The sequence below is a fragment of the Neophocaena asiaeorientalis genome, unplaced genomic scaffold, assembly GCF_003031525.2.
Source record: "Neophocaena asiaeorientalis asiaeorientalis breed wild unplaced genomic scaffold, Neophocaena_asiaeorientalis_V1.1 scaffold1159, whole genome shotgun sequence".
In the NCBI taxonomy this organism is placed as follows: domain Eukaryota; kingdom Metazoa; phylum Chordata; class Mammalia; order Artiodactyla; family Phocoenidae; genus Neophocaena; species Neophocaena asiaeorientalis.
Window position 1 is genome coordinate 101,638 of NW_020174737.1, and position 5,722 is coordinate 107,359.

Sequence of the window (5,722 nt, forward strand, 5' to 3'; positions counted from 1 at the left end):
TGTGGGACTGTTAATGATTGTCCTGTTAATGATCATCTTAAGGAATTTAGAATGGAAGCCTGACCTTTGCCTCTCTGTAGAAATTGTGTTTCCAAATGCTTTGGTGCAATGTTTAGCGGCTGTTTATTAAACTCTTTCTGAATTGTACTCACTCGGGCTAGAGAACTTTTTTTGGTCACTCTTTGCCTAACACAGGCAGTACTCTGTTTTTGGCTTTCACTCCTATTCTCATGCCATCCTTACTTCTTAACACCATTGGAATATGCTGGAGAAAAGGTATCCCAAGAGCAAGAGACCTATTGCAGTAATCCAAAATGGAACCCATGTGAAAACAGCTTTGATTGACTCAGGGGTCTCATTACCCAATATGACAGAGAAGGAAACACTTGTATTGCTTCCTCCACTAAATTCACCCACTCCCAGGAAGTAGAGAAAGTTATTTTCTTTGCAATTCTAAAGGCTTTTGTTCTTTTCCATTATTATTCCCTTATTTTTTTTATTATTATTTCCCTTAGGAAATTATTTATTTCCCTTAGGCAATAGTTCCCTTAGGTAATAGTTACTAGGCAGAGGGAGTGTCTGTCCAGTTGGTTAGTCCATGTGTTGGAAATGGATGATGACCCTTATTTGTTACAGAGTTTAAGAAAAATCTGGGAAGTAATCTTATGAGATGTGCTTGAGGAAATCACTGGGCTTCTAAAGGATGGGGAAGATCTCCTTGGGAGAGCATTTTGAATTATATAAAAGGTTTTCTTGTCTGAAATAAGATCAGGGACTTGAACAGTTTGACCCTCGGTGCATGTTCCAGCCACGTGGTCATCTGATGGATGTCCTGATGCTGCAGCAATTTCATAATCCCTGACCAATTCAATCATACCACCAAAACAACCATGAGAGGCAGCCTCCATAGCAAAATTGCCCGATACTCATATTTAAGTGTTGTTTCCTTGAGAAACTTCTAAAACCACTTTGCCTCTGAAAACTATTCCCCTAGTTTTAGGGGAAAGCTGAAGCTGTTCCCATCAGTACTTCTGTTGCTGAGCTCCCCTAGAGTTTGAAATCCTACCCCAAACTGGGACCAATCTTGCAGACTTAATTATTTTATGGTATTTAGAGCTTCAGAGACATATCCCTAGCAGTTCTAGAGGCTGCTGGAAGAATGTCTAACACAGTGTAGGCACTCAATTAATATTTGTGAATAAATGAACGCTAATCTAGATCAGAGCTACATGGGGGGGAGGGTTTCATCAGGGTGGTGTTGGAAAGGAGACTAGCTAAACCGTGCTCAATGGAGACTAATGGAAGCAAATACATGCAATATGCAACATTCTAAAGCAGCTCTAAGAGCATCCAAGTGCTAATAAATGTGCTCTAAGTCATTTAAAATAACTTTTTTCCTGCTTAATAATTGTTTGCTCCTATGAACTTTTAAATCTGAGGTGTTTATGTAATGAGCTATTAGTTCATCATGCTAAAGTATGAAGTACTGCAAGCAAGAGAGCCAGGCATGACTGAGCACCAGGGTGCATCTGTGTTATGACACTCTTCAGAGGGCTTCTCAGACTGAGCTTGGGAAGGAGGCCCTCTGGAACTCTGACTCCTTCCAAGAGGTCTGGCAGGACATGGAATGAATGAGAAGGGAAATGGAAGAGGAAGAAAGCATTGGGGAAAATTCTGTCAAAGGGGCCTAGAATTAGAGGCAGGGATCTCTAGTATCGATAGCATCTAATTACACAAGCTCCCTTTCACCTGGAAATATTAATCACGTGACCACCCACTGGGGTGACGCTAAAGGCACCTGCCCTTGTTGACTAAGCAAGCTACCCTCTGGAGCCCCCGGCCTTTTCCATCAGAGAGCACCTGGGCCTTTTCTACCTTTCTTTTGCCTCAGCTCCAACAATTTGATATTATGAGGAAAACATTGAGAAGAATGAACACCTGAATTTTAGTCAGGGCTCAATTCCATATCAGTTGCTATGTGATATCGGGCAGGTCCCTCCCCTGAGATGAGACTTTCCCTATTAATAAATGGGGTTCTGATGAGAGCCAAGTCAACAAAACAGTACCCTGTCCAGCATCTGCCCCGGTGGTCCACTTTGTCCCAAGTGTTACCACATCCTGGGCCCCCCCACACCAGCCCACCCAGGAGACACAAACCCCAACCTTTGGTTGCCTGTCACGCAATTCAGATGGATTGGCAGCTTCAAAAGAATTTGATTAAACACCAAATAAGGAAGCTAAGAGGCTAAACCTTGGAATGCAGGGGCCAAACTCTCAGGCCCAGTAGTGACCTCCTTACCACTACCACCCCCACTCTTATCCTTGGCCTGAGCTTCATGTGGCAGGGTCTTGTGTGGTGATGAACAGGACCATTAGTGGCCCAGCACCAGTCTCAGCATGGGCAAAGTTGGGTCCTAAATTGAGAAGATTAAGCAGGTGCTGGTACCAGGCAGGGGGTCCCTAAGTAAACTAAGAGTACAATTTGTGACAAAACCACCTTCCCCTTTGTTTTCCCCCTCCAAAGTTTCCGCTTAGCGGAGGACAGAAACTCTCAGAAGGGAATTCCTTAAGCTTCAACAGAGCTCATAGGATCTGCACACACCATCTCTCCCTTCCCTTCTGTGACAGGCATAAGGTGGCCTTCCTTCCATCTGAGGCCAGCTCCTCTCTTCTAAAAGAATTCTACATTTGTTATCTGCTCTCAGTGAAGCCGCTTTTGCTGAGTCACCACTGCTCTGGTTACTAAAACCTAAAGGCATTTTTTAGTTATGTTACTTGACCCGTCAGCAGCATTTGACACTGTTGACAATGACTTGATTCTTTGGTTTCCATGACACCAGTCTCCTGATAGCCTTGATTTTTCTCCCTGCTACTTTTCTGTTTCTTCTCACTCTATACACTCTCCCTGAATGATCTCATCTGTCCTGATACCCTCAGTAACCACATATTTCAAGTATCTTTTGCTATGTAACAAACCAGCCCCAAATGTAACAGCATAAACAATGACAATTTATTATTCCCGTGGGCCAGGAATGTGGACAGGGCAAATAAAGGATGGCTTGTCTCTACTCCATGATGCCTGGGACCTCAGATAGGAATACTCAAATAAGTGGGGGTGACTCAATTGACTGGAACATACGAGGATGGAGGATCTACTTTCAAGATCCATGTAGCAAGAGATTCTGTGGTGAGATGAAGGCATATTAGTTACCCAGCTCTAGTCCTGTTCAAGAGGGGAAATGTTGGGTCCTAAACTGAGAAGACGAGGGCGTTTTGCATGCCAGTCTAGGGGGTTTGGTCCTTCACTCACATGTCTGGAACCTGGGCTGTGATGGTGAAAGGACAAGTTCAACTGGGACTGTTGACTAGATCATCTATATATGGCCTTTCCATATGGCTTCTCACAGCATTGGCAGCTGGGTCCTGAAAGGGAGCATCTCCAGAAGGGACCTCTGGAGAACAAGTGTTCTAAGAGAACCAGGTGGAAGTTGCATGGCTTTTACTGACCTAACATGGGAAGTAGCTGCATTCTGTTGATTACATCAGAGACACGAAGGCCAGGCCTGATTCAAGAAGTTGGGCACAGACCTCATCTCTTAATGGGAGGAGTGTCAAAATTTTGCAGACATGCTTGCAAACCACCTCATCTACTTTATGCTGATGACTGCCAAATCAATATCTCTAGCCTAGTTCTTTCACTTCAAATTTAACCTGTTAAAAGCAGCACTCTTAACTCCTCAACCCACACAACTTTCCCCTTGGGCATTCCTTTATCAATAAATAAAAGCATCATTCACCCAGATGCTCAAGTCAAAAATTTAGGAGGAATTACTGACACCTCTCTCTCATCCGCATATCCAGCACATCTGACAATCTTATGCACTCAGCCTCTAATTTAAATCCCATATTGTACCTCCTCCTCTTCACTTCCACCACTAGAACTCCAGTCTAACCCTCCATCATGATCTCGCACCTGGATCACTATATAGCTAGCATTTTAAACTGTAAACCAGATCATGTCACTTGCTTGTTTAATACATTTCAATGGCACCCTGCTGCACCTAAAATAAAATCTAAACTCTAACCCAGGCCTTAAAAGTCCTGCTCAGCCTCCTGCTACCATAATGCCTACCTCATTCACAATGCATCAGCCATATCAACTGCACATCAAGTACTAATATGTTTTAGGGCCTTTATGCATGGTGTTTCCTCAGTCTAGAATGTTTCTTCCCTTCCTGCCTTGACCTGGCTGACTCCTACTCATCCTTCAGTTCTCACCTGAAAGGTCATGTCTCTCATGCCTTGTCCTCCATGATAAAAAAGCAGTGTGCTTGCTTCCACTCTACTCTGTATTGCTTTCACTATCCCAACGTTCACCACATTTCATTGCAATCTCCCACTACATTAAGCTCTGTGAGGAAGAGCTGCTCATTTACACCACTGTATAGGATCAACACCATAGTCTAAACTCGGAAAATACTGAATAAAATAACTTCTGAGCTGGACTTTAAAGGATGATTCAAAACTTGTCATGCAAAGAGGAGAAGGGCATTCAACATGAATGTACAAAGACCCAGAAGTGAGAGAGACCATAATAGGGTATATAGCCAAATTTAGTTGTCCTAACTTTCCAGGCATTTTACTCATTAGGATGGATGGTGAATATAGTGGTTCTGGACCCAAGAGCTGGTGGTGGGGGGCCATAACCTATCATCTACCTGAGGACCTGGTTGCATGCCATCATCTTGCTGATCTGTGATCACAGAAAGTTGGCTTTTATAGACAAAGAAAGATAGTAACACATGTGAGCTGCTTGGGGAATAGCTACTTGTTGGCCCCTAGGCTTGAAGTTCTAGGCCAACTTCCTAAAGACTCAGAGTCTTAGAGGTTCCCATCCTTGTAGCCACACTCCAGCCTTGCTGCACAGCAAGGACATTCATTCACACTATTTCAAAACCTACAGACCCTTTCTCAGATCATCAAAGGGTCACATGACATGAACATAAGTCCATGAAGGATAGTATTAACACTGCTAGGTCCTGTTTTAGGCCACTCAGATTTATCATAGTCTCAGTACAACTGTGGTGCAGCCTTCATGGAGGGTTAGGACTCTGCATTCTAGCTGATGGAGTTTTATGCCTGCAGGTATCATGTTTGATAAGGGCTCTATGATCTTTATACACTTTAAGCTGGTCCCTTCCTGAAATACATATCTAGCCTGGAATCATACCAGTCCTTTCCTTGCCTCTTAATGGGAGGAGAACAATGAAAGTTTAATGAACCTTTATTGACAGAGAGCTAGTGAGCTCCTAGTAGAAATAGTATTAGCCAGAGAAATCCAAGGTCTTATTACTCACCACATTCTCTCCGTACTGATGTGAGGAACAGATGCTACTGACCCTGAAACTGTCTAATCTCCTCGAGCCACATCCATGCTGAATCAGTCTCCTATGATGATCTACAACCAACTTTTCCAGGTTTCTGTGGCACTAGCAGGCCTCCTCCAGTTTAAAGTTAATAGGAAATGGTGCCCAAGGCTGGTGCTCTAGTCAGTGGTACTTCAGCTGGGAATCTGTTCTTGGCACTTTGGTTTTTGGTCGTGTCCACACTACAATCTCCTTGAAGGAGCTATGATGACAGATGCAGCATGGCCTGAACCTTGGGAAGATGGTCATCTTCTCTTACAAGTATTAACATGTGGCCATGTGAGTGGCTTTGATTG